Below are 11166 nucleotides of genomic sequence, written 5' to 3' on the forward strand. Positions count from 1 at the left end.
TGCACATTTGCTCAGTATTTGGTTTGTGCTACATTATCAGCAGCATCACGAGTTGGTTATCATAGCATGTGCACGACTGGAGTAGACGATCAAGGAGCTCTTTATCTAATTTGGATGACAATCTAGATTCCACATCTAAGACCAAGATTAACAACCTCAACTGTGGAGATCTATTTCCATCTTGTTAGACTATACTTTATGTTGTTTCGTGTGGTGTATTCTATTATGTTGGATTGTGATCATGTGCATCTTTGTTATATAAAAGTCGGGAGTAAACTCTTAGGCGTCGGTATAAGCTTGATGAGAGTTAATAAAGCTTCTCATTAAAAAAAAAAAACTCAATCAATTACCATGCCAGCAAGCAAAAGGTATACTTCGTTACATCTTTGGTAGAAAGGAAAAAGGATCTTGCCCTGTGCCCTCTTCACTGTTCAGTCATCATGTAAGGAGATATTTTATAACTTTATTTACAACGACAATACAAATCTAGCTAGTTCCTAAAAAAAATACAAATCTAGCTACCCAATAGAGGAACCCCCAATTCAAGTTGATCATCTGCACGATCACTGAGGATTATTTTCAATGAATGTATCCATCAGGTTCAGAACTCACTGGTTAACAGCTGAAGAAATCTGGTGTAGGCTTATGACAGTATGTCTGGCCGTCTGGGTTAGCTGCCATAATGAAATGGTCGACCATATGCTGCACAACATCAGATGTCATATCATTTACCTGCACATATTGAATTGATTCACATGCTTCACCCATGATCATCGCCAAGTTCACCAGGAGGTTTCATATGATAGTATGGTACTGCATCCATCTTTGACTGCCCTATTTTTGTGAAGTGTGTAAGTTGGTGTGAATTTTTTTCTCCAACAACCACCCATTACGCGTATGGATGACCTTGACAATTGTAGTGTGCCAATCATCTTGATGACTCCCATCTGATTCTTGCCCCTCCAGTATCTTTTCTGTAAGCTCACTTGGCATTTCAGAAAGCTCAAGGTTCTTGAGACGCATAAGGTTCTCGATGCCTTGGGGTATTTTAATTAGTTCAAAACACTGACCAAGCATCAACTTCTGTAGATCTACAAGGCTCCCCTTTTGAAACTCTAGGTGAGCAAGGTTAGCTAAGTCCTCCAATCTTAGTTTTCTAAGGACAGGAAAACCACCTGCTGCAAAGGTCAAGCTCTCCTCTTTATATGCATCCATGAGGCTAAGATCAAACAACCTAGGAAGCGATGATAGCAAACCAATTGAATCTTCCTTGAGTTCAGAATAATGCAACTGCAATTGCATGAGGTTACTGAGGTGGCCAAACCATGAAGGTAACTTACCCCCTATTAACCTGCCTGATAGGACGAATTTTTGTAGCTTCAGTGGTGGTGGGGAAAATGACTCGAGGTCCAGTTGTACATCAGCATCCCGACTTACAATTCCCAAGCATCGAAGGTTGTTCATTTTGAAGATGGATGATGGCAAATGTATAAGATTGCTCTCGTGCACACCAAATAGCTCTAAACTCGTCATCTGTTTCAAGCTTCTTAAGGATCTCACCATCTTGTCATCAACTTCGATGTATTTCAGAGTCTGGAGGCAGGTCAGATTTTCCATTCCATCTGGAAGCACAACTGCTTTACCAGGGTACAGAAACCTAAAATCTGCAGCATCGCGTCTAAACAATATCAGGTGGCGCAGACCTTTGAGTTTTGTTATGCTACATGGTAATCTCTGGACCATGGACCACTTGGCATCTAAAGTTTGCAACTTTTGTAGTCGTCCCAGTTCATGTGGTAGCTCTTTGATGAGAGTGGAACGGATGCCAAGATAGCGTAGATTGAGAAGATTGGTCACTGAACTAGGCAGTTTATTTATCGGAATGTACCATAAATTTAACACAGTTAATAACCTGAATTGATACAGCAGTGAAGCATCCAAATCTGTCCTAAACCCATGGAGGGACCGAAGCAATACCATCTTTGGAGCTGGGAGGTTGCTACTTCTGCATCGATCAATTATAAGATGACGGAAATTATTGTTCGACTCGAATGTTGCTGTGAACTTTGAGAATACAAAGAGTCCCTCCTTTGCTGTCCTACTCAGAATCAACTCCCTGATCAAATCATGGATTTGGAACCGCTTGGCACGTCCAAAATCATTTCTCGTCACGACCTGCAACAGGCTACGTCCCACTAGCTCGTTCAGGTAATCATCAGCGACATCCTCCATTGTGGCATGCTTTTTTCCCTCAACAAAGCCTTCGGCAATCCACATCCTGATCAGAATCTTCCTTTTCACAAAGAAATCCTCAGGGTATATACTGCAATAAAGGAAACATCTCTTCAGGTGGTACGGCAGATCATCAATACTCAAATTCAGTATGCCCGACACTTGCCCAATTCCGCGATTGGTGCTTTCATCCCATACAAGGCTGTCATGGACGTACTTCCAAGCAGACATACTTCTCTCCTTCAATGCAAGGAGATTGCCAACCGACACAATCGCCAATGGCAGGCCACTACATTTGTCCAGTATCTTCAAAGCCCAATCCTCCAGATGCCGCGGGCACTCTCGATCAGCATCCTCCCTGAACACGGTATTACAAAATAAGCATCATGCTTCCTTCTTGGGGAGCGGCTTCAACGGGATGATCCTAGCGGATTTTGCCAGGTTAGCCACGTCTTGACTGCGCGTCGTGATGATTATCCGGCTCCGGGTTCCATTGTCGACAAAGGCACTGCGGATCTCATACCATGCATCGGCGTCCCATACATCATCCAGCAACACCAAGTACCTTTTCTTGGAAAGAAGCCCTTGCAAAGCATCGACGAGCGACCGGCGATCCATCCCGTTCGCGTCCGTCGGCGCGCCAGCGCGGACGTTCCGGTGAAGTTCTTTAAAGACTCTCCTCAGGAGGTCTTCCGTCGTGAAGTTCTTGGAGACGGACACCCATGCGGCGCAATCGAAGTGGCAGCTTGCGGTGACTTTCTTGTAGATGTCGGTGACTAGAGTGGTCTTGCCAACGCCGCCCATCCCCCAGACCGCGATCAGCGTCCGCCGGGGTTCCGCATCCTCAGTCAGCCATTCCATCAGTAACCTTCTGTGCGCCGCAAAGCCAACGATTTCCTCTTCTCCCAGAAAGTGCGCCGTCTCTGCTACTTTCCGGCTGATGTAGGCCGAGTCGCCGCTACTTGGAGCCAAGCCTGGCGCGGAGATCTCCGACGGAAAGATGCCGTACTGCTCCTTGGCGACCGACAGCAGCTCGCGAAGCCTCTCCCGTGCCCTTCGCAGGCGCCTCGAGAGCGCGAACCAGGCTCCTAAATTGGCGCAGCCGCGGACGAAGCCCTTGCCGGAGAGGAAGGAGTACTCGTCCGCGACGTCCTCGAGGTCGAAGGCAGCGTCACGGACCTGGCTGACCCAAGCGGCGGCGAGCGCATCGATGCCGCAGCGGGAGTCGGCGACGCGGAGGAAGACGCGGAGGAGCTCGAGGTCGCGCGCGGCGGCGGCGACCCCCGAGCGGATGGCGAAGAGAGACGAGACTTCCACGGCGGCGGTGCCGTACAAGGACGCGGCAACCTTCGCCGAGAGCGATGCGGCGATCATCTCCGCCATGGAGCCTAAGGAGTAGGACGCAGCCGCGGACGAAGCCCTTGCCGGAGAGGAAGGAGTACTCGTCCGCGACGTCCTCGAGGTCGAAGGCAGCGTCACGGACCTGGCTGACCCAAGCGGCGGCGAGCGCATCGATGCCGCAGCGGGAGTCGGCGACGCGGAGGAAGACGCGGAGGAGCTCGAGGTCGCGCGCGGCGGCGGCGACCCCCGAGCGGATGGCGAAGAGAGACGAGACTTCCACGGCGGCGGTGCCGGACAAGGACGCGGCAACCTTCGCCGAGAGCGATGCGGCGATCATCTCCGCCATGGAGCCTAAGGAGTAGGAGGGGACGAAATCAACGAACCACAGCTTCGAAAGGAGAAACGAAGGAAGAGGTTGACCGCCTTGGAACTTTCAAAAGATTTGTAGAGTTCATACTTTGTTTTTCCTATACTCTAGAAGCATAGAAATATGCAGCTTTCTCCGGTCAAAAATACTTGTGTTTTGAACATATCATGTTCTACAAATGACTATATTTGATCACTATTTTTTGCTAAAAGATATTTATAAAGTCTAAGAAATTTATGATAGTATGAAAGTATCTTTCAGCACAAATTTATACTTATAATTTTCATGTTTTTAAACTAAAATTTTTAAAAGTTATTGATAGTTAAAATTTCTTAAGTTGACAAATCTTTTACAAAATGTCAATTATTTATGACTAGAGGAAATAATTTTTTTAAAGAAGGAAATGCACTTAAGAAATGTACTACTCTAATCATAAATACATGTCGTTTTGAATAAAGCACGTCTCTAATACATATATTCGATCATTATTTTTTATTCGAATATATTTATAAAATCCATTGCATTTGAGAGTTTATGAAAGTATTTTTCAAGATAAATCTATACATATGATTTAAAGCTTTTTAAATTAAATATTTTGAAAGCTATTATTAGTCAGAATTTTAAAAATTTGCCCAAACATTTTCTAAAACGATACTTCCTCCTTCCCAAATTACAAGGTGTATAAGGCCCTGTTTGTTTCCACTTAAGATTGTAATAAGCTAGCTTATTTGTGTAAAGTGGAAACAAACAAATAGATTATTTGTTTAGATTATTATAAGCTGAAGTCCAGATTATAATAATCTCATAAGCTGTGGAGGAGAAGCTTATTTCAGCTTATTTCAGTTTATTTCGACTTTTTACTATACTACCCATTGAATTTAGAGGAAATTACCCATCAATGCCACTCCTCCCACCCCACACCTGAATTCTCCACTCCCTATTAAGGGCATTGCAGACTTTTGCCAACAATCCAGACTCCAATAATCCAAGTTGCCAAACAGCTTACAGCTTATTTTCCTCCAACTTATCATAATCCAGCTTATTATAAACCACTATCTATAAGCTGCTTATTATAATTTTAATAAGAAACAAACAGGGCCTAAGTCCTTGACTCTGAGACCAAGGAACTCAAATTATAGCGCGGGAATACCCCGCGTGTTTCTCATGCACGTTACGGCAGCTCTTTGGTCGTTGTGCCCTCACGTCAATTAAGCTGTGCGCGCTCCCACGTCCATCCCGCGCTCTTGCTTCCATCTTGCGCGTCACCTCTCGTGTTCACCCGCACTCACACGTCCATCCCACGTGCCTGCTCTCGCGTCCACCCGCGCGCCCGTGCATGACACATGCAATAGCATTCCAAACTCAAAAGTTGTGGAAGGAAAGATCAAATTCTGATTTGAGTTTTGCCGCCAAATTTTGTAAGATAATTTGCGCTAAAATCATGATCATGTCTTCCTATAGATAGCTCGGTCATATCTTCTCCGTGAGCATCTTCACTTTTTTTCTCCTCTTTTTTTCTCATCCATTAGAATGATTTGAGTTAGGATTGGCATTGAAAGGACAATGATGTCGCCTACAGGAGGTTGAATAGGTGTTTTTTCAAAAAAAACTTATCCCTTTTTACTGTTGGTCTAAACTTGCAGTAGAATATAAACTAATGAATTTTTCACAAGTGAAAAAACTAAATATGTTAAGTTCAATTAGTGCACAATCACCCTAAGTAAGTGTGTAAGTTACAATACTAAGATGACAAAAATCATTCAATTTTAGGAAAATAAATGCAAGAAAATATTAATTGAAAAATCCTAAAAATACTGCTCACCAGAGTATCCGGGTTGTACAGTTCTGGAACCTCCGGGTAAATCCGGAATCTCCGGGGTCTGTACATAAACTAGCCCAAAACTGAAATTAAACAGCGTATAAAGAGTTCTAGCTCAAATCAAATAAAATTGTGTTCCAAGTATATCCATGAAGAATCTACAATAAAATACACACAACTGAGTAAATCGAGAAATATGCACAAATATTTAGTAAGAACTAAAATGTAAATAAATCGAAGTGGAGACACAAAGATTTGTTTCCCGAAATTCGGATTCACCACCATAAATCATACATCTCCGTTGAGGAAGCTCCAATGAGCCAGGTCTTTTTCAACCGCTTTTCTCGATCCACTAGCTTTATCTCTCCCTTACGGAGGCGAGATCGACCTTCACAAACTTTCCTACAGCTCACCACACACACGGGAGCTCGTCAGGCAACACCTAGCCGGTTAGGGAGCTTTACCTCCAAAAGTAACAAATACTTCACGAACTTTTTGTCAATGAACTCAAATGCTTAAGAATAGATTTAGCTCACTTGCACTCAATTCTTCAATCTCTCAACCCAACTTACTTTTCTTCTCAAATCTCTCTCTAAAATGGAGTGTGAAGGAGTTCTTTTGGCTCTAAAATATTCTTCTTTCGTGCCCTTGCAGTTGCCCAAAGGATATGAGTGAGAGGGTATAAATACCTAACCCCAAAAACTAGCTATTACAGTATTTTTTTTTACTGACATGGAGTATCCGGGTCAATCCGGAGACTTTGAGTGAATCCCTGTCCGGAATTCAACCCGGAGTCTCTGGGTGAACTAAACAGCCCCAAACCGAGACCTCCCTTCGAAACCTTATCCGGAGACTCCAAACTACACGGACAATCCGGGTCAACCCGGACTATCCGGGTTCCACACTGCTGGTCCTTAAAAATAGCGATAACTTTTGATCTCGAAGTCCGATTTCGACGATTTTGAACTCTATAAAAAGTTTATTTAAAGGGCTACACATTCCAACTGAATTCATGACCTTAAACACATTTGATCAAATTATGAACACTCTGAAACTAAATTCAGACACTTTCACACTTTTCGCACCGAGATTTCTAAAAAAAACTCTCACTTGGGTTCGATTAGAAACTCTTGAGCACTGAGACACAACAATTAGCTCTTCATTGCATCCATCTTAATAGTGCGGCATACCTATACTCAAATTCAAATGTAAAACTCGTTTGAACCAATTTGAGACTTTGAATACCTTTAAGTACCATTTCTTTCTTTCAAACTTTGAGAGTTACCAACTTACATATAATCTTCACTCTATCTCTTTTTTATTTTTCAAATGATTGATGTGAATCATTCATGGCTTCCTATGGCCTCACACGGTCTATTGGCGCAAAACCTTCACTCGCTCTTCACCACCGTCTTGGTACTTCGTTATTTGCTTGCCCTTCACTATGGATGATCAATTGCAACCGAGTCTTGCTTGCCCTTCACCGTATTACCATAGAAAACCACTTTGTATTTGACATACTCAAGGAATCCACTTTTATTAAATATGGAGTCCACTTTTGTTCTTCACTCTTGGCATATATGATTTCAATTTAACATATGTCTTCTTATGGATCATAACCACATCTCACTCTCAAGCACAAAGCACATGAGTTAGTTCATAAAACCTAATTGACAAATTTTGTACCTAAAGTTACTTGATCTCCACACGTAATTTATTAGCATTCATTCATATTATCAATTTTCATATAGAACATAACCCCACTTATTCTCAAACACATAGCACACGACTTAGTCCATAAAACTCTATTGATAATGTCATACCTTTAGTTACTTGATATTCACAAGTAACTTAATCTTCAAGTTTATTTGCCAATCTTATTGAGCTTTTCCTTTTCCTTATGAGCATCACTAAAAGCTCAATAACAACGATGCATTTCTTTTGTTCTCATGATATTTCTCAGGAAATCCATGATTCGTTACTTATGCATCTCATATGATATAACCTAATAACAAATTTTAACGCAATTGTTAGTCCATAAGTATTATCATTAGTTACTTGAACATCACTTAGAGCTCATTCATATTGATACATTTTCAATCTCTCCATTCACCTAAAGCTCATACATATCTCTCAATGTATTACATATAGAACAACACACTAACAAATTCAACATCATTGTTAGTCCATAGATATTATCATTAATTACCAAAACCACACATAAAGTCTAGATGAACTTTCAGACCCTAAGGGGGTCGAGCGGGGCGGCCACCCCAGGCCCCCAAAACTGAGGGGGCCTCCTCATATACCTGTGTATATTATGTAAGTCTAACAGTTCGTACGGCAATAGATATAACTAGATCTAAAGTAACAGTTAGCAATTCGCACGGTAGGACGCAAGTGGTCTGGTTGCTTCGGTCCATAAAAAATCAAGTGACCTGCTTGCCTAGCCTATTTGGTTGTTTGCCTATTTCATGTTTTCTTCTATCTAAACAGTCCAGTTTTTCTGTGTTCCGTGGGATCACGACTCCAAGGCGTCCCGCATGCCCTCATCTTCAATTGAGGACATACGTCAGCCATTGTCATACGAGTTTTCATCGTTGGGTTTTCTCCTCTATAGTTTCTACTTCACTTAAATGTATTCGACCCTTGCTGAACTCGCACGTTTGAAATACGAGAAGGTTCCTACTCGCTCCGACGATCAATGCGTCTAGCGTTTGTACTATAGTGCTGACACATGCGAGCAAATAGCTCAAAATCTACTATGACCGTAAGCTACATGCTGCATGTATCGATAAGTAACTAGAGTTGCACGCAACAAGCTGTGCATAGACGTGTGAGTATCTCCACCTAGTTAGCATGCATTAACACAAGCATACATATGTGTACTCCGATCCATTACAATTTTATTCTCGCGAGCATTTACGATAATTTTGTTCTTAGCGCACCGTAACAGACGCATTTCGGGTTGTTAAAGCTTATCGTAAATACTCGTGTACTCTACCCACAATATTATCTCTGTAATTGATATATAAATATTTTAATATTTATGTTTAATGAGGCCCCGCTTTTAGTTTCGTCTCGGACTACTAAAATCTCAAGACCAACTCTGATTTGAATACGGCAGATTTTGACCTCAGCCAGCTAATCAATTGAGAGCGGATTGAAGAGTTTGTTGGACTTGTTATTGATCTCAACTACGATATTTAGTAGGATGAAGGTACATATCAGGTTCTTATTTCTAATTTTTGGTTTTGTTTCATGCTGAAGGTATACATGGTGCCGGGATGGAGTTGAGAATCATGGAGGAGGAGATGATCATAGAGGAGGAGATGGACCCGAGGAAGAAGAAGTTGGTGCTGGCGATCAGGGAGAAGGAGATGGTGCCGGTGCACACGGCATGCTCGAGCCTGCCGACCACTAGCGCACCAAACTTGGACTCGCTAGCCGTGGTCACGCTAGGCTTGGGATCTCAGACGAAGGCAATGCCGAGCTTAGGCTCTCAGGCCGTAGTCACGCTGGTTCCAAGTGTTAGACGTCGGTCGCGGGCGCAACAGGCTTGGACTCGCTGGCTGCGGTCATGCCTGCATCGGGGTCTCAGGCGAAGGCAACGCTAGGCTCGGGCGCTCAGGCCATGATCACGCCGTGTTCGGGGTCTCAGGCAAAAGCAACACTTAGCATGATCACGACATGCTCAGCCTTGTCGGCTGTGAGCGCAACAGATTTAGACTTGCTAGCCGTGGTCATGCCGGCATCAAGGTCTCAAGCGAAGGCAATGCCGGACTTAGGCTCTTAGGCCGTGATCACATCAGATTCGTGGTCTCAAGCGACGTCCAGTATAATATAGACAACCTTATCATTCCAACAGTTTACATGCAGACATGCTGCAACAACTTGATTAAATCACATCGATTACTGAAACGCTTACATTATGTGCTTCATGCTTAATACACCCTCTATTTTGAAAAGAAGTTGAAAAATTGTATGTCCTCTAATTTGGGAAGTAGGGAATATGTATTTATGATCGGAGGGAGTAGCATTTTAATAAAGGTTAGCATCCCGATTCAAATCTGGATCAGCGGGGTGTACGTTGGCATGCCTTGCCAATGAGGTAAGCGTTCGAACTATCAGATACTTTAAAGTACTTCACTTTTAAAAAATTTATGTAATATTTTATTAATAAATTTTCTATATGGATAAATAGTTATAGACATTATGCAATAAAAGCGATCTTATGTAGCGTTGTGCTTCTTTCCACGTAGGATGACATATAATTTTTTCCCAGAACGAGAGGATGCGTGAGCGCGGGAGGCTCGTGGTGCTGCCGCAAGGGGCAGCAGCGGAGAGGTCCGTCGTGCGTCCTCAGCCTCGACGGTGAAGACACCCGCGAGGCGGCGAGGGCCTCATGAGTCATGACGGATGGTGCCACGGACGCGCTCTCCGTAGCGGTGTCCGTGCAGCGGCGTAACTGCAGCCCCCTGCCTGGTGCTCTTGAGTCTCGACACCCTTGACGGTTGACATCTCAACACTTACAGCGGAAGCCTCGCGGCCTAGTGTAGTAGCCATCACCGCGCTGCCCCGGCTCTTTCGGCGAGCGGCGAGGCAGCGCGTTGGATCGCTGAGTGCTACTGGTGACCACAGACGTCTAAGAGCTAGCTGTACAAGCTGCTGAAAAAACACAAAGGCCGTGCTCGATGAACAGGCAGCTGCTGGCTCCGCCCTCGCGGCCAAGCCGCCGAGGCGCTCGGCCTCCTCGTCAAAAGCGGCCCCAGAAAATGTGCGGATCCCGAAACTCGTGTTTGTGCTCACCGGCATTGCCAGCAGCGGCAATTAACCACCGTGCAATTGAGCAGGCCATGCTCGTGATGTACTTAATTTGCTCGAAAAGCAACAATTTACCATCGGAAGCAAAGTTTTAGTTTTAATTATAGCACCGCATGCATGCAAGATAAAGGAGCCTATCCCGCGCGGAGGAGCTCGGATCCTCTCCGTCAATCAGCTCGGATCTCATCAGCAATCACCAACTAACCCACAAACCACGAGGAGAACTTGAACGCGCGTGGATCCTCTTCGTGAATCGACTCGCCGATTCCTTCCCGTTCACCACAATGAAACCATATCATGTGAACGGTAGCATGCCTTCAGAAATATCCTATGAAGAGGGGCAGAGGGGAAAGGAGCACACTCAAAACTGGATCGCCATATACTATCAAGAATATCTATAAATCAAACACACCATAAGAAAATGGTGTGAGTGTGAATTAGGTGGAGGAAGAGTGGATAACGTATGTGGGGTCACGATGGCGCGTAGGAGAATGAGAACCCACCCCGATGGAAGCTTTCCATCATCAGACAACACACGGAGCATTTCCAAATTTTTGTACCCGGTCTCATTTCAATATTTTTT

General features: G+C 44.0%; 1 pseudogene; it reads right to left on the bottom strand.

Moving 5' to 3' along the window:
* Nucleotides 1-329: 329 nt before the first annotated feature.
* Nucleotides 330-3964, bottom strand: LOC133924698 (disease resistance protein RPM1-like; annotated as a pseudogene).
* Nucleotides 3965-11166: the final 7202 nt, after the last annotated feature.

This window comes from Phragmites australis, chromosome 7, assembly GCF_958298935.1.
Source record: "Phragmites australis chromosome 7, lpPhrAust1.1, whole genome shotgun sequence".
Lineage (NCBI taxonomy): Eukaryota > Viridiplantae > Streptophyta > Magnoliopsida > Poales > Poaceae > Phragmites > Phragmites australis.